The sequence below is a fragment of the Delphinus delphis genome, chromosome 3 (genome assembly GCF_949987515.2).
Source record: "Delphinus delphis chromosome 3, mDelDel1.2, whole genome shotgun sequence".
In the NCBI taxonomy this organism is placed as follows: domain Eukaryota; kingdom Metazoa; phylum Chordata; class Mammalia; order Artiodactyla; family Delphinidae; genus Delphinus; species Delphinus delphis.
In genome coordinates, this window is record NC_082685.1 from 131,563,132 (window position 1) to 131,581,510 (window position 18,379).

The window sequence follows — 18,379 nt, forward strand, 5'->3', positions numbered from 1 at the left end:
GTCCTAAAAATTGGGGAGCAGTGAGGATTACTGGCATAAGACAAAAGTAGATATTTTTCCTTGATAAATTGATTCAAATCATTGGTTACATCTTAGTACTTTGTATGTGCTCTGGAATATTTAATCTAGTAGTCTAGACATTATCAAAGTAGTATGTCATATGGAGAACATTTATAAAACTAAGTTAGTATGAACTTGAGACTGAAAGTAGTTCTTCCAGCACAGCTCTTTCCTATAATAATTTATTGGTATTTCACTTCATTATAATGAGAGCTTCTCCTACTTGCATGCTCACAATAGATATTTGCTTACAAAGAGAAGTGCAGTAATCCTGCACTTCTGTGGATGGGCACCTGTCACAGAGAGACATAGTCTTATGTTCACTGCATAGCACACAAGCTTTTGTTCACCCACTGGAGTGCAAACATGGTTTTCACTGATGGAAGTGGGCCAATGGGCCAAGCAGCCAAATAAAACGTGTTTGAGTTGCAGCTTAGGGTCTTCTGATGCACTTGACTGCTTTCACATAAATGGCACAAAACACTGAGCTTCCTGGCACATAAAGCCAGCCTGCTTTTACTGGACTGCCCAGCTTAACAATTTCTTTTGTTTCAATTTTGAGCCACACTAGAGAAAGCCAAAGAAGAATCAACAAAAGCCATCTCATCTTCTCATTGCTCCTTGGTTTACCCTTTTGCTTAGTTTCTCTCATTTCATCAACATTTTAAAGATGACATTGCAACTCCAAAGTTGAGTACTTTTCCTGAGATCCTAAGTGGTTGGTGGTGGAAACAGGATTCTTTCCCTTCTCCAGACTAAGTCAAAGGCACTGTCTATGAAATACACAGTGCTTCCCACAAAACTTTCAGGACTGAGGACAGAGAAGGATAACAGCCAGCACCTGAGTGTTCAATGCACTGTTATTTAATCCTCACAACAACCTTGAGGCAGTCACCTATATTTTATCTCCATTTTAAAGATGAGGAAACTGTGTATCAGAGATTAAGTATTCTTCTCGAGGGCGCACAGCTAGTAAAGTGCCTGGGATTGAAATTTATTTCTGTGGATATGCTACTAAAGCTTGATCTTAACCAGTTAGTTAACTGAATCAGAATTATACGAAATAACTGCCCCATAGCATGTAATGACGGTGGCATAAGTCAGTCATTGCTCTTTGGACTCTTTGAAATCCCATGAAGTCATACCATGCCTCGTTCCACAATTTCTTTCAGCTCTTATGAATAAAAGTGGCAAAACTGCTCAGACTACAAGGTTATGATGCCCTTTATAATGCCAGAATAACTTCTACCAATCCCAAATATCCTTCTGTTTTCCAAACTATTTCCTTGGAGGCAGCTTGAGCTGCAGAAAGACAAGATATAACATCTAGCGCGGTATTCTTGCTCTGTTTCTGCCAGGAGGTCCAGGGCTAACTACACATGCACACCACGGGTCAAGCACGATGTGTGCTAGAACATACACAAGCACAGAGTTAATGAAAAGAGGCCACAGTCAAACGGCATGTCCCAGAACTCGTTCAACTTAGGATGGCACTGAAGGGTGTTCATCGACAGAGAATTTACAAAGAGTGACTCTATGAGGTGTCTCTTCCTCCTGCTCTCATTAGGTCGGGTCTTCAATACCACTTAAGTGCACACACACAAAAAAGACCACAGCAACATTATAGATTCCAATTTGAAGGAAAACCTCTCAAAGACAAAGCATTATAATGTATCAGTCTGCGTGCAGCATTAAACACAACGTGCAGGCACAGGTCATGACAAAGAGGGAGGGAAGGCGCTGCAAAAGCTTGGCTCTCATGAATCGCCTTGCTCCTTAGAGAGCTGTTAATTAATTAATAGTTAAGTAATTAATAATTTTTATGTAAGTTTCCTTTGGAATGATTTCTTTTCCTTCTAAGAAAAGATGACCTGGGATTTAAGTAATTGATTTTAAAAGTAAGTGCCTCTGGGGCTGGACCTCCCTGGTGGCTCAGTGGTTAAGAATCCGCCTGCCAATGCAGGGTACACAGGTTCGAGCCCTGGTCCGGGAAGATCTCACATGCTGCGGAGCAGCTAAGCCCGTGTGCCACAACTACTGAGCCTACGCCCTAGAGCCTGGGAGCCACAACTACTGAGCCACATGAGCGGCGGCCATGGCTCACGGGCCCAGCCGCTCCACGGCACGTGGGATCTTCCCAGACCAGGGCACGAACCCGCGTCCCCTGCATCGGCAGGCGGACTCCCAACCACTGCACCACCAGGAAAGCCCTGCGTAAGTTTTTTGTAAATATTCTTCACAATAAATAAATTCCCTTTTATTCTTAGATTGCCAACCGGTTATATTGTTATGGGCTGAATTGCCCACTCCCAACCCCAAATTCGTATGTCCAAGCTCTAACTCCCAGTACCTCAGAAAGTGATTGGATATGCAGATAGGGCCTTTAAGGAGGAAATTAAATTAAAATGAGGCATTCAGGGTGGATCCTAATCCAATCTGATGGAACTCTTATAAAGACAGGAGGTTAGGACACAGGGAAGAGACCCACATCAGGAGTGTGAGTGAGCAGAGGAGAGACCATGTGAGGACAGGGAGAAGGCAGCCATCTGCCAGCTACAGAGAGAGGTCCCAGGAGAAACCAACTGTGGAACAGTTCCAAGGTTGGAATTTTTTCTTCCTGGAATGTTTGGTAGAACTTGATGGTAAACCGTCTGGCACAGTGCTTCTGTGGGAAGGTTTTAACATTGTTGTTTCCTTAACGGTAATGTGTCTTTCTTTCACTTATTGTTTTGGGCATTTGTGGGCTTTTCAGCCTGGAAATGCATAGTCTGGGTTGTGAAATGTTTGCTAGAATTATTTGATACTTTCTTCCCACCACTGCCATTGTTTTTCTTTGTCGAGAAATATCTAATTGGGTATTAGGCCTCCAGGTTGATATGCTAATTTTCTTTGTTCAACTGCTTCTCATTTGTCTTTTTGGTGATTTCTTCAGCTTTCTTCCAGCTCTGCTGAATTTACTCTTGGCCTTTAGGAAGGAAGGTTTTACCTGGTGTCTTTAGGTTTTACCTGGTGTCTCTGAGGTCGAGCCCTCTCCAGTTTAATCTCAGGAGTAAACTTTCGCTCTGGTCTTTGTTTAGGGCACCAGTGGGGTGGTGAGCCGACTTTCTGGAGGCAGGCAGGTTGGTGGGCTCAAGTGAGCTTTTAAAGACTCACAGCTATTTTGTGTTTTCAGCCTTTCAGTTCAGAATCAGGTGCTGCTTATTCCTGAGCTGGTGGGAATTCCGCAGCAGGAATCGGCCTGCTTCCTGCTGGCTTTCCCCACTCTAGAGCTTAGGTGTCAGCTTTTCCTCTGTTCTGCCATGTTAATTGCCACTTCTCTATCCACTCTCTGTTTTACAAAATAGCTGCTCTCTCCTAAGCTGGTGTCTCTAATTCTGTCTTTGTGGACCTCTTATTCTTTTACTGGCAAATGGAGGTAGGGGAGTTCGTCTTATTACTTCCACAGCAGTCTAAGGGGGAAAGAGATATTCTGCAATTAGGGAAGGAAATTCCACACCTCAGCAACTTAATATGTGGTATTGAGGACGTCATTTCATCTGTGATTTTGCTGTGAGATTTAATGGTGTCAGGTGCATGTGTCAATTTTGCTTTCTACTCTCAGGGCTGACCACCTCAGGAGGTACTACAAAGTATGCTCAGGCAGTGACACAATGACAACATGGTTGGTTGTAGTAAATAGTGAAGTCCATACACTTGGCAACCCACCAGTCTTTAATGGTACGAGGGCTACACACAACGTACCAAGCCAGGCTGTTGAGGGAGGTTCAGACACGCCCTTGTGGCCGATATGGAGATGCAACATTCAATACAGGATTTGCCCAGTTGCCTGGCGTGTGATTAGCTGACAGTCTCCATCTGTCACCTCTTTCAGGCTCTGCTTCAGCCTTGGAACCCAGGTTGTACTTTTCCTGGGCTTCTCTCTTGTTGGGTTTGCCCTCAACCGATGACTAAGCAAGGTGGCGGTACAAGGGTCTAGCCATTTCTCCCAGCCTGAACTCTTCTTCTGGGCAATTTTTGCTTGGGAGTTCCCAGCAAGGCTGGTACAGACTTTGTCAGGTGTGTGCAGTGTTCTTTGGTACCCTCCCCTAGCCCTGCCCAGTCCTGCAGCTGTTTTTTTATCACAGGTGTTATATCTTAATAACCCTTTTGCGTTTCTAACTGTCTCAGCATTTGCTTCCCTGAGGGCCTCAACCTGCACCAACATGAAACACAGTTCCTACAAAGTCAGGTGGGAAGGGAAGAAATTGAGAAAAATCAAACAATGAAAACAGTGTATATCATTGACAAGAATGATATGAACTGTCAACCATGAGTCTGTAAAAGCTATGATTGAGCTTTTCAGGTCACAGGTATCATGAGGGAAGGAGGGAAGTCACGTCAGTTTGGTTTACAGAGTTTGTAAAATAAGTTGTTTTTTTTTTTAAGAAATGGCTAGATCTTTGTAACGTGATTAGGGTCCCTAGGAAATTAATGTATTACCTTTCATTACCTTGGACTCTAGGTTCTGATATGTTCTTTGTCGATTTGGGCGCACTAAGGAAATGTTATAATTAATTTAGGGGAAAAGGACATTGGGTGACATTAAGTATTCCCACCCAAAACCATAAGTAAAGCATTTACTATGATATCTGCCATATAAGTGCTGTATTAGTGCTAGTTGTTGTTCTTATTATTATCTTGGTTATTTCCATATGTTTGGATCTTGGTTTATGTTTTTCAGTAAGATTTTGTAAATTTTAAGATGTAAGTTATGTGCCTTTCTTCTTAAATTTATTCCAAAGCATTAAAAAGAAAAAGAAAGAACATGTTATCTGTTTTGTTAAAACAGATTTCTAATCCAATGCAAATTGGTTATTAAAGCCAAATTGATCTTCCAATATGAGTAAGCAAGTGGCTCATCTCAGTCTCCAAAACACCTTTATTTTTCAAAGGGCATTAGTTATCTCTCTGAAATAAATCACTACCAAGGAACAATGAGTATTTTACAGTTGAAGATACATAGCTGATTCTTCTGGTTTATCATCCTGATTTTTTTTTTTTTAAATAATCTGGCTACCAAGGAGGGCTTATGATCTTGGTTATTCAAAGACTTTCAAAGAACTTAGCATACTATTGTTTCATGCAGGATAAAGCAATTCAGATGTTTCTTCCCACAGAAGGTTCAAAACCACCGTAAACACTGTACAATTAAAATATGTTCAGAGATTTTACCCTTTCAACATTCTATCTAGAATAAAAAAATGTACTAATGGAGCTCAAAAGATGTGGTGAGTGAAGGACTAATCCGACAATGAGAAGCAGATAAAATTCCTTATAAGAACTCAGTTAAAATGTTAAAGGGAGGAAATAGCATTCATATTTGACCAGTTCTAGAAAAATTTGTCTAAAACTATTACTATGAAGGAGAAAGTTTAGCTACTGGTGAAGAAAAAGAAAGAAATGAGAGGAACAGGTCTGAAGAAAAAGTTAATATTGATCATCAAAAAATGGAGACCAAAAGTATAATAAAGGAACAGCATTATTCATAATAGCTAAAACATGGAAACAACCCAAATGTCCATAAATGGGTGAAGGGATAAATGGAGGCTGGCATGTCCACACAATGGAATATTATCTGGCCATAGAAAGGAATGTACATGCTACAACATGGATGAACCTTTAAAAAATTATGTAAAGTGGAAAAAGCTAGTCACAAAAGACCAGGTACTACATCACGATCCCATTCATATGAAATTCCAGAAGAGAGAAATCTGTAGAGACAGAAAGTGGATTATGGTTTCTGGTGGGTAGGAGGTGGAAGGTGCTAGCTAAAAGGTTCAGAATTTCTTTTAGAGGTGATGAAAATGTTATAAAATTGACTGATGGCTGTACAAATCTGTAGATATACTAAAAACCACTTAACTGTACACTTTAAATAGGTGGATTGTATGGTATGTGAACTGTATCTCAATAAGGCTATCTTTTAAAAAGTATAATAGAGGAAGACGACACGCTTTGGGAAGGTAAACTTAAAATGCCAGATGAGAAGTAACAACTACAGAAATAGAGTTGGAAAAGACCATAGGGCTGCATCAAAAATTTAAATTAATTAATTTCTTTATGAAGTTGATAGTTTATTCCAAATGTTCTGGTTTCTTAGGCATTAGTAAATTGTGCTTGTCACTTTAGATTTTCATGGAAGTATTTGTGTTTAAGATCAGTGTGGAAAAAAAAAAAAAAAGATCAGTGTGGTAGGTTGAATAATGGCTCCAAAGATATAAGGTTCTAATACCTGGAACCTGTGAATGTTACCTTATAAGGCAAAAGTGACTTTGCTGGTGTGATAAATTAAGGATTTTGAGATGGGAAGCTTATCCTGGATTATCTGGGTAGGCCCTAAATGCAATCACAATTGTCCTCATAAAAGTGAGGCAGAGGGGACTTCCCTGGTGGCACAGTGGTTAAGAATCTGCCTGCCAGTGCAGGGGACACGGGTTCGAGCCCTGGTCTGGGAAGATCCCACATGCCGGGGAGCAACTAAGCCCGTGCACCACAACTACTGAGCCTGCGCTCTAGAGCCCACAAGCCACAACTACTGAGCCCACATGCCTAGAGCCCATGTTACACAATAAGAGAAGCCAGTGCAAGGAGAAGCCCACGCACTGCAATGAAGAGTAGCCCCCACTTGCCATAACTAGAGAAAGCCTGCACAGCAACAAAGACTGAATGCAGCCAAAAATAAAAAAATTAATTCATTTTTAAAAAGTGAGGCAGAAGGAAATTAGATTACAGAAGTGGAGGAGGCAATGTGACCACAGAAGCAGAGATTGGAGTGATATGGCCACAAGCCAAGTATGTTACCAGAAGCTGTAAGAGACAAGGAAGGAATTCTCCTTTGGCACTTACAGGAGGAACTGGTCCTGCCAACGTAAGATTTTAGCCCAATAAGACTCAGTTAGGACTTCTGGCTTGTAGAACTGGAAGAGAATACATTTGTGTTTTCATTAAGTTTGTGCTAACTTGTTATAGTGTCAATAGGAAACTAAAACAATCAGCAGTGCAGTACTGTGTCTAAGAGATTAAATGATCCTGGGGAGGTATTGGGAGGGGTTTGTATAGATTCTTGGTACTTGAGGCTTGAATAATGGTTGCTTGTTAGGTCTAGTTATCTTTTCCTGGTATAATTATTTACCACTTTAAGTGGTGACTTTTTTTCTTTTCCCACACTGCGCAACACGTGGGGATCTTAGTTCCCCAACCAGGGAATCGAACACATGCCTCCTGCTTTGGAAGTGCACCGTCTTAACCACTGGACTGCCAGGGAAGTCTCTGATTCTTCATTTTTTTTTACATCTTTATTGGAGTATAATTGCTTTACAATGGTGTGTTAGTTTCTGCTTTATAACAAAGTGAATCAGTTATACATATACATATGTTCCCATATCCCTTCCCTCTTGCATCTCCCTCCCTCCCTCCCTATCCCACCCCTCTAGGTGGACACAAAGCACTGAGCTGACCTCCCTGTGCTATGCACCTGCTTCCCACTAGCTATCCACTTGACATTTCGTGATTAGTGATATTGAGCATCCTTGTGATTAGTGATATTGAGCATTAGTGATAATGATTAGTGATGTTGAGCATCCTTTCATGTGTTTGTTGGCAATCTGTATATCTTCTTTGGAGAAATGTCTATTTAGGTCTTCTGCCCATTTTTTGATTGGGTTGTTTGTTTTTTTGATATTGAGCTGCATGAGCTGCTTGTATATTTTGGAGATTAATCCTTTGTCAGTTTCTTCATTTGCAAATATTTTCTCCCATTCTGAGGGTTGTCTTTTCATCTTGTTTACGGTTTCCTTTGCTGTGCAAAAGCTTTTAAGTTTCATTAGGTCTCCTTTGTTTAATTTTGTTTTTATTTCCATTTCTCTGGGAGGTGGTTCAAACAGGATCTTTTTGTGAGTTATGTCGTACAGTGTTCTGCCTATGTTTTCCTCTAAGAGTTTTATAGTGTCTGGCCTTATATTTAGGTCTTTAATCCATTTTGAGTTTATTTTTGTGTATGGTATTAGGGAGTGTTCTAATTTCATCCTTTTGCAGGTAGCTGTCCATGTAGTTTTCCCAGTACCACTTATTGAAGAGGCTGTCTTTACTCCATTGTATATTCTTGCCTCCTTTACCAAAGATAAAGTGACCATATGTGTGTGGGTTTACCTCTGGGCTTTCTATCCTGTTCCATTGATCTGTATTTGTTTTTGTGCCAGTACCATACTGTCTTGATTACTGTAGTTTCTCGTATAGTCTGAAGTCTGGGAGCCTGATTCCCCCAGCTCCGTTTTTCTTTCTCAAGATTTCTTTGGCTATTCGGGGTCTTTTATGCTTCCCTACAAATTGTGAAATTTTTTCTTCTAGTTCTGTGAAAAATGCCATTGGTAGTTTGATAGGGATTGCATTGAATCTGTACATTGCTTTCGGTAGTAGAGTCATTTTCACAATGTTGATTCTTCCAATTCAAGAACATGGTATACCTCTCCATCTGTTTGTTTCATCTTTAACTTCTTTCATCAGTGTCTTTTAGTTTTCTGCATACAGGACTCCTGTCTCCTTAGGTAGGTTTATTCCTAGGTATTTTATTCTTTTTGTTGCAGTGGTAAATAGGAGTGTTTCCTTAATTTCTCTTTCAAATTTTTCATCATTAGTGTACAGGAATGCGAGAGATTTCTGTTCATTAATTTTGTACCCTGATACTTACCAAATTCATTGATTAGCTCTAGTAGCGTCCTGGTAGCATCTTTAGGATTCTCTATGTATAGTATCATGTCACCTGCAAACAGTGACAGTTTTACTTCTTTTCCAATTTGAATTCCTTTTCTTTCTTTTTCTCCTCTGATTTCTGTGGCTAAAACTTCCAAAACTATGTTGAATAACAGTGGTGAGAGTGGGCAACCTTGTCTTGTTCCGGATCTTAGAGGAAATGGTTTCAGTTTTTCACCATTGAGAACGATGTTGGCTGTGGGTTTGTCATATATGGCCTTTATTATGTTGAGGTAAGTTCCCTCTATGCCTACTTTCTGGAGGGTTTTTATCATAAATGGGTGTTGAATTTTGTCAAAAGCTTTTTCCGCATCTATTGAGATGATCATATGGGTTTTCTCCTTTAATTTGTTAGTATGTTTTATCACATTGATTGATTTGCATATATTGAAGAATCCTTGCATTCCCGGAATAAACCCCACTTGATCATGGTGTATGATCCTTCTAATGTGCTGTTGGTTTCTGTTTGCTAATATTTTGTTGAGGATTTTTGTATGTATGTTCATCAGTGCTATTGGCCTCTAGTTTTCTTTTTTGTGTGACATCTTTGTCTGGTTTAGGTATCAGGGTGATGGTGGCCTCATAGAATGAGTTTGGGAGTGTTCCTCCCTCTGCTATATTTTGGAAGAGTTTGAAAAGGATAGGTGTTACCTCTTCTCTGAATGTGTGATAGAATTTGCCTGTGAAGCCACCTGTCCTGGGCTTTTGTTTTTTGGAAGACTTTTAATCACAGTTTCAATTTCAGTGCTTATGATTGTTCGGTTTATATTTTCTGTTTCTTCCTGGGTCAGTCTCAGAAGGTTGTGCTTTTCTAATAATTTGTCCATTTCTTTCAGGTTGCCCATTTTACTGGCATATAGTTGCTGATCATCTCTTATGATCCTTTGTATTTCTGCAGTGTCAGTTGTTCTCCTTTTTCATTTCTAATTCTATTGATTTGAGTCTTCTCCCTTTTTTTTCTTGATGAGTCTGGCTAATGGTTTATCAATTTTGTTTATTGTCTCTAAGAACCAGCTTTTAGTTTTATTGATCTTTGTTATTGTTTCCTCCATTTCTTTTTCATTTATTTCTGATCTGATCTTTATGATATCTTTCCTTCTGCTAACTTTGGCGTTTTTGTGTTCTTCTTTCTCTAACTGCTTTAGGTGTAAGGCTAGGTTGTTTGTTTGAGATGTTTCTTGCTTCGTGAGGTAGGATTGTATTGCTATAAACTTCCCTCTTAGAACTACTTTTGCTGCATCCCATAGGTTTTAGGTCGTCGTGTTTTCATTGGCATTTGTTTCTAGGTATTTTTTGATTTCCTCTTTGATTTATTCAGTGATCTCTTGGTTATTTAGTAGCATATTGTTTAGCCTCCATGTGTTTTTTTTTCTTTTCTTTTTTTGTATGCGGGCCTCTCACTGTTGTGGCCTCTCCCATTGCGGAGCACAGGCTCTGGACGCGCAGGCTCAGCGGCCATGGCTCACGGGCCCAGCCGCTCCGCGGCATGTGGGATCTTCCCAGACTAGGACATGAACCCGTGTCCCCTGCATCAGCAGGCAGACTCTCAACCACTGCACCACCAGGGAAGCCCCATGTGTTTGTATTTTTTACATTTTGTTTATCCTGTAATTGATATCTAGTCTCATAGCATTGTTGTCGGAAAAGATACTTGATATGATTTCAATTTTCTTAAATTTACCATGGCTTGGTATGTGACCCAAGATATGATCTATCCTGGAGAATGTTCCTTAAGCACTTGAGAAGAAACTGTGTTCTGTTGTTTTTGGATGGAATGTCCTATAAATATCAATTAAGTCCATCTTGTTTAATGTGTCATTTAAAGTTTGTATTTCCTTATTTATTTTCATTTTGGATGATCTGTCCATTGGGAAAGTGGGGTGTTAAAGTCCCCTACTATTATTGTGTTACTGTTGATTTCCCCTTTTATGGCTATTAGCACATGCCTTATGTATTGAGGTGCTCTTATGTTGAGTACATAAATATTTACAATTGTTATATCTTCTTCTTGGATTGATCCCTTGATCATTATGTAGTGTCCTTCTTTGTCTCTTGTAATAGTCTTTATTTTAAAGTCTATTTTGTCTGATATGAGAATTGCTACTCCAGCTTTCTTTTGATTGCCGTTTGCATGGAATATCTTTTTCCATCCCCTCACATTAAATCTGTATGTTTCCCTAGGTCTGAAGTGGGTCTCTTGTAGACAGCATATATAAGGGTCTTGTTTTCCATTCAGCCAGTCTATGCCTTTTGGTTGGAGCATTTAATCCATTTACATTTAAGGTAATTATCCATATGTATATTCTTATTACCATTTTTTTTTTTTTTTTTTTTTGCTGTACGCGGGCCTCTCACTGTCGTGGCCTCTCCCGTTGTGGAGCACAGGCTCCGACGCGCAGGCTCAGCGGCCATGGCTCACGGGCCCAGCCGCTCCAAGGCATGTGGGATCTTCCCGGACTGGGGCATGAACCCATGTCCCCTGCATCAGCAGGCGGACTCTCAACCACTGCGCCACCAGGGAAGCCCCTATTACTATTTTCTTAATTGCTTTGGATTTGTTATTGTAGGTCTTTTCTTTCTCTTGTGTTTCCTGCCTAGAGAAATTCCTTTAGCATTTATTGTAAAGCTGGTTTGGTGGTGTTGAACTCTCTTAGCTTTTGCTTGTCTGTAAAAGTTTTAATTTCTCTGTCGAATCTGAATGAGATCCTTGCTGGGTAGAGTAATCTTGATTGTAGTTTTTTCCCTTGCATCACTTTAAATATGTCCTGCCATAACCTTCTGGATTGCAGAGTTTCTGCTGAGAAATCAGCTGTTAACCTTATGGGGATTCCCTTGTATGTTATTTGTTGCTTTTCCCTTGCTGCTTTTAAGATTTTTTCTTTGTATTTAATTTTTGATAGTTTGATTAATATGTGTCTTGGCACGTTTCTCCTTGGATTTATCCTGTATGGGACTCTGTGCGCTTCCTGGACTTGACTATTTCCTTTCCTCTATTAGGGAAGTTTTCAACTATAATCTCTTCAAATATTTTCTCAGTCCCTTTCTTTTTGTCTTTTTCTTCTAGGACCCCTATAATTTGCATGTTGGTGCTTTTAATGTTGTCTCAGAGGTCTCTGAGACTGTCCTCAATTCTTTTCATTCTTTTTTCTTTATTCTGCTCTGCAGTAGTTATTTCCACTATTTTATCTTCCACATCACTTTATCAGTTCTTCTGCCTCAGTTATTCTGCTATTGATTCCTTCTAGAGAATTTTTAATTTCATTTATTGTGTTGTTCATCACTTTTTGTTTGCTCTTTAGTTCTTCTAGGCCCTTGTTAAATGTTTCTTGTATTTTCTCCATTCTTTTTCCATGATTTTGGATCATCTTTACTATCATTTCTCTGAATTCTTTTTCAGGTAGACTGCCTATTTCCTCTTCATTTGTTTGGTATGCTGGGTTTTTACTTTGCTCCTTCATCTGCTGCATATTTCTCTGTCTTCTCATTTTGCTTAACTTACTGTGTTTAGGGTCTCCTTTTCACAGCCTGCAGGTTCGCAGTTCCCATTGTTTATGGTGTCTGCCTCCAGTGGGTAAGGTTGGTTCAGTGTGTTTTGTAGGCTTCCTGGTGGAGGGGACTGATGCCTGTGTTCTGGTGGATGAGGCTGAATCTTTTCTTTCTCGTGTGCAGGATCACGTCCTGTGGTGTGTTTTGCAGTGTCTGTGAACTTATTACAATTTTAGGCAGCCTCTCTGCTAATGCATGGGTTTATGTTCTCTTCTTGTTAGTTGTTTGGCATGGGGCATCCAGCACTGTAGCTTGCTGGTCATTGAGTAGATCTGGGTCTTAATGTTGAGATGCAGATCTCTGAGAGAGCTTTCGCCGTTTGATATTAAGTGGGGCTGGGAGGTCTCTGGTGGACCAATGTCCTGAACTCGGGTCTGCCACCTAAGAGGCTTAGGCCTGACACCCGGCCAGAGCACCAAGACCCTGTCAGCCACACGGCTCAGAAGAAAAGGGAGAAGAAAAAGAAAGAAAAAAAAAAGAAAAGAAAATACAGTTATTAAAACAAAAAAAGTATTAAAAATAAAAAAGTAATTAATAAAAAGAAGAGAGCAACCAAACCAATAAACAAATCCACCAATCATAACCAGCACTAAAAACTATACTAAAAACAACAACAACAAAACAACGGTCAGACAGAACCCTAGGACAAATGGTAAAACAAAGCTACACAGACAAAATCACAAATGGAAGCATACACATACACTCTCACAAAAAGAGAAAAAGGAAAAAAAATTGTATATTAAAAAAAAAGGGGGCTTCCCTGGTGGCGCAGTGGTTGAGAGTCTGCCTGCCAATGCAGGGGACACGGGTTCGTGCCCCGAACCGGGAAGATCCCACATGCCGCGGAGCGGCTGGGCCTGTGAGCCATGGTCGCTGGGCCTGCGTGTCCGGAGCCTGTGCTCCGCAACGGGAGAGGCCACAACAGTGAGAGGCCCGGGTACCGCAAAAAAAAAAAAAAAAAAAAAAGGAAGAGAGCAACCAAATCAATAAACAAATCTACCAATGATAAGGTCTAAATAGCAAACTAAGATAAACATAAAACCAGAAACAAATTTGATGCAGAAAGGAAACCCCAAGTCTACAGTTGCTCCCGAAGTCCACCACCTCAATTTTGGGATGATTCATTGTCTACTCAGGTATTCCATAGATGCTGGGTACATCAAGTTGATTGTGGAGATTTAATCCGCTGCTCCTGAGGCTGCTGGGAGAAATTTCCCTTTCTCTTCCATTCTTTTTTTTTTTAATTTAAAAAAATTTTTTTAATTTATTTATTTTTGGCTATGTTGGGTCTTCGTTGTTACACGCAGGCTTTCTCTAGTTGCAGCGAATGGGGGCAAGTCTTCATTGCGGTGCGCAGGAATCTCAATGCGGTGGCTTCTCTTGCTGCGGAGCATGGGCTCTAGGTGTGCGGGCTTCAGTAGTTGTGGCATGTGGGTTCAGTAGCTGTGGCTTGTGGGCTCTAGAGCTAGGCTCAGTAGTTGTGGCACATGGGCTTAGTTGCTCCATGGCACGTGGGATCTTCCCGGAGCAGGGATTGAACCTGTGTCCCCCGTGTTGGCAGGTGGATTCTTAACCACTGCACCACCAGAGAAGCCCCACTTTCTGGTGTTTATACAGCTCCTGGGGTTCAGCTTTGGATTTGGCCCCACTTCTGCCTGTAGGTCGCCTGAGGGGTTAAAGGAGCAGCTGATTAGGGGGCTCTGGCTCACTCAGGCCGGGGGGAGGGTGAGGTAGGAATGCAGGGCGCACCTGCGGCGAAATGTTGCAACAGCCTGAGGTGTGCTGTGTTTTCCCAGGGGAGTTGTCCCTGGATCATGGGACCTCGGCAGTGGCGGGCTGCACAGGCTCCCGGGAGGGGAGATATGGATAGTGACCTGTGCTTGCACACAGGCTTCTTGGTGGCTGCAGCAGCCTTAGCGTTTCATGCCCGTCTCTGGTGTCCATGCTGATAGCTGCAGCTCGTGCCCTTCCCTGGAGCTCGTTTAGGTGGTGCTCTGAACCCCCTCTCCTCACGCACCCCGAAACAATGGTCTCTTGCCTCTTAGGCAGTTCCAGGCTTTTCCCCAGACTCCCTCCTGGCTAGCTGTGGCACACTAGCCTCCTTCAGGCTGTGTTCACGCAGCCAACCCCAGACCTCTCCCTGGGATCTGTCCTCTGAAGCCTGAACCTCAGCTCCCAGCTCCCACCTGTCCCAGCGAGTGAGCAGTCAAGCCTCTGGGGCTGGTGAGTCGGCACCGATCCTCTGTGTGGGAATCTCTCCGCTTTGCCCCCCGCACCCCTGTTGCTGCACTCTCCTCTGTGGCTCTGAAGCTTCCCCCAAACCACCCCCCGTCTCCACCAGTGAAGGGGCTTCCTAGTGAGTGGAAACTTTCCCTCCTTCACGGCTCCCTTCCAGAGGTGCAGGCCCCACCCCTATTCTTTTGTCTCTGTTTTTTCTTTTTTCATTTGCCCTACCCAGGTACGCAAGTTTCTTGCCTCTTGGGGAGTCTGAGGTCTTCTGCCAGTGTTCAGTAGGTGCTCTGTAGGAGTTGCTCCACATGTAGATGTATCTTTTTTTTTTTTTTTTTTTTTTTTTTTTGCGTTACGCGTGCCTCTCACTGTTGTGGCCTCTCCCGCTGCGGAGCACAGGCTCCGGACGCGCAGGCCCAGCGGCCATGGCTCACGGGCCCAGCCGCTCCGCGGCATGTGGGATCTTCCCGGACCGGGGCACGAACCCGCATCCCCTGCATCGGCAGGCGGACTCTCAACCACTGTGCCACCAGGGAAGCCCGTAGATGTATCTTTGATGTATTTGTGGGGAGGAAGGTGATCTCCACATCTTACTCCTCTGCCATCGTGAAGGTCCCCCCTGATTCTTCATTTTAAATGCCTGATCTTGTTTTAATACTCCAAGGCCCAGCAAATACTTTTTGGAAGAGGTGAGTTATCTTTTTAGAATAAGCCCGTGCTCTCCCAACCTCATTCTGATGTCTTCCGTTCATGAACCAAGTTCTGTTAACAGCTTCATGTGGAGTCATCCCACTCTGAGGTTCATCTTTCAGGACACAGTGGTACTAGGAAGGTTTAGGAAGCAGAGAAAGGGGAGTAGGCTAACTTAGAGATGGGGGGTCAAGGCCACCACTTGAGGGGGAAAGGGCTTAGAGAATTTTAAAGTCACAGGAGTTACTGGAGGCAGTAAATGTTCAGTGTGTCCAGTGACCACTGGAGAATTCAGTGTCTGGACACCTTTATTTTTTCTGAAAAAGGAGTGTCCATGGCTTAAGAGTTATTCGTATAGAAGACACCACCTCTCAGCTATTAAGGAATAATATACCCAATCAATCAAGGCAACAATGAAGCAAGATAAGTACTCCCTACTTTGGAGTTGGGGTAGGGGAAAGAAGACCAGAAGGTAGTACAAAAATGAGTATTAAAAATGCTCATATACTCTTTGTACCAGTCATTCCATTGCAAGAAATTACGTCTAGGATAAAGAGATGTGAGTGAGTTTATAAGCAAACATTCCCTGCAATGTTTATAGCAGTAATATCTAAGAGGATTTGTCAACATAGTACATTTATACAATAGTCTTATATAGCCATTAAACATTTATAGAGTTTCATGATATGGTGAATTTAATATATGAAGTGAGTGTGCCTGATAAAACTAGTAAAGACAGTATTCTTCTGTAAGTTATTATATATCATAGAAATGAACAAAAAAAAGTAGATGGGAATAGCCACTGATATATTGGTCTTTCTGGATGGTAGAATTTGGGAGACCAAGTTGCAAAAATGCATTTGTTTTTGTTTCCTACAAGTAACACTTTAACAAAAATTTCCTTGAACTGTGGCTAGCTAGCCATATTTATGGAACTGTGGAGTACAGACTGTCAAAAGAATTGCTCCTTGCGCTTGACAAGCAGCAGTGATGGCCTCTTTCTTCAGAACCTGTGTAGTAATGTAACTACCTCGTGAGTTTATACATGTTTTTTTAGGCATCTGGAAGAGGGTCCTTTCTACTGAGAGCAAAGGCAGTACTACCTTAAGGAGATCCTTATTCAACACTGCAGCCTGTTACTTGGCACACAGTGGGGTAGGTTGAGTGAATTCATTCTAACCTCTCCAAACTTTTTTTCAAAGCATGCATTGGGGTGATTACTGCTACCAACTATCACATAAGACCACAGCTTCATGTAGTAGGCAGTGTATTATCTGTTCATACCAACATAAATTAGCCTCTTTCTTCTGCACAAGGGTGCACACATTAACTCCCCAGAAGATTAACAACAATTGAGAAAATGTGCTCCACATGGAGTTCTGAAGCTTCGGGTTTTTTCAAGGATCCTTTTCCAAAAGACAAGATTCTTTTAATACATCACACTGAACACAAAGTTTTCCTTGGTGCCAGTTAGAATGAATATGCAAATGGTGTGGAACAGGGTGAGAACTACGGTGTAGCCTTTGGAACTTTTCCTTGAAAAGTTCATTTCGCTGCTTACTCATTCTTAAGAGGTAGCATGAACTATGTTTATCCTGATGACCTTCTGTTGAGGATTCTTTTTCTTTACTGAGGTTAGCTTTTTTTTTTTTTTTTTTTTGCGGTACGCAGGCCTCTCACTGTTGCGGCCTCTCCCGTTGCGTAGCACAGGCTCCGGACACGCAGGCTCAGCGGCCATGGCTCACGGGCCCAGCCGCTCCGCTGCATGTGGGATCTTCCCGGACGGGGGCATGAACCCGTGTCCCCTGCATCGGCAGGCGGACTCTCAACCACTGCACCACCAGGGAAGCCCTAAGTTTAGCTTTTAAAGAAAGGCAGAAGCCAACTGCTCCTGAATGGTCATCTTCCCTTGCATAGAAACTCACAGGCCTTTCAAGAGCCTCACTTGACAGTAGTCAAGACATCACTTATCAGTAAGACAGTGGACCAAAAGGTGTCTCTTTGCTAACTCAAACCCTTTATCTTATTTGTGATATGCTAATTCATAGAGAGAAAGGAAAAAAATCAAACACTTCCTTGTCTATTTGAATTACTTTTGCTAGCAGCTTTGAGAGGCCTTTAACTTCCGCAATTAGTTTCAACCAATTGTGCTGTAGGTTTGTGGTAGATCATCACCTCCAGAATCCAGGTCAAAAATCTCTTCCAAACCTACGTGTGTTCTAACCTAAACCAAACATCATGTCAATACCAATTAAAGTAGGGTCTAATGGCTTGATGCTACTGAGTCTAGTTAGCTCCTGCATAGGTAAAAACTCACTGTAATTTCTTCAGAAGTATAATTTATTTACACACACACTTGTCTGTAAATTGATTAACAAAATCAAGCTCTCTACTAAGTGTGTGTATACTTATAGGCTTTTAATTCCTTCAAAAGACTTCCTGGCTATAATTATTCTCATTTTGCTGCTGAGGTAACAGGTTCAGAGAGATGAGTTCCCCCAAATCATGTGGCTCACCAATCTGGAGCCCCCTCTAAAGGGCTACCCTTCCTTCTGGGTTATCTGCAAATCTAGGGTGAATTCCATTGTTGTCTCACAGAACTGTTTCGGCAGCCCCAGGTAGGCTTATTTTATGGAAATTTGTTCCTGAAGATACAAAAGAGGAAGGTGCTAAATTGGGGGAAAATAAAAATTCAACCCCTAAAACAACATTTATACAGGCAGGCAGCCTCTTCAGAAAGATAGTTGATGAAGTTTGACTCTTGAAAGGTTATTGTATGGAAGCCTTAATTATTAACACCGGTGAGAGCAATCCCTCATCCTCCTCAAACGCTGAGGGGTGGGCAAGCACACTTCAGTCACCTGAGCCTGATAAGACAGGTGTGTCTGGCATTGCTAGTTGTTCATAGCCTAAATCTTCAAAAACTAGAGGCTTGGGTGATCTTATCCTGATTCTTGTCCGATCCAGGCTTTTTCGCTCTCAGCCAAATGCAATATTGAAACCCCAACGCTAATTTCCACATTATTTACCAGGAAATACACATCTCAAGTGCACCTGCTTATAGATA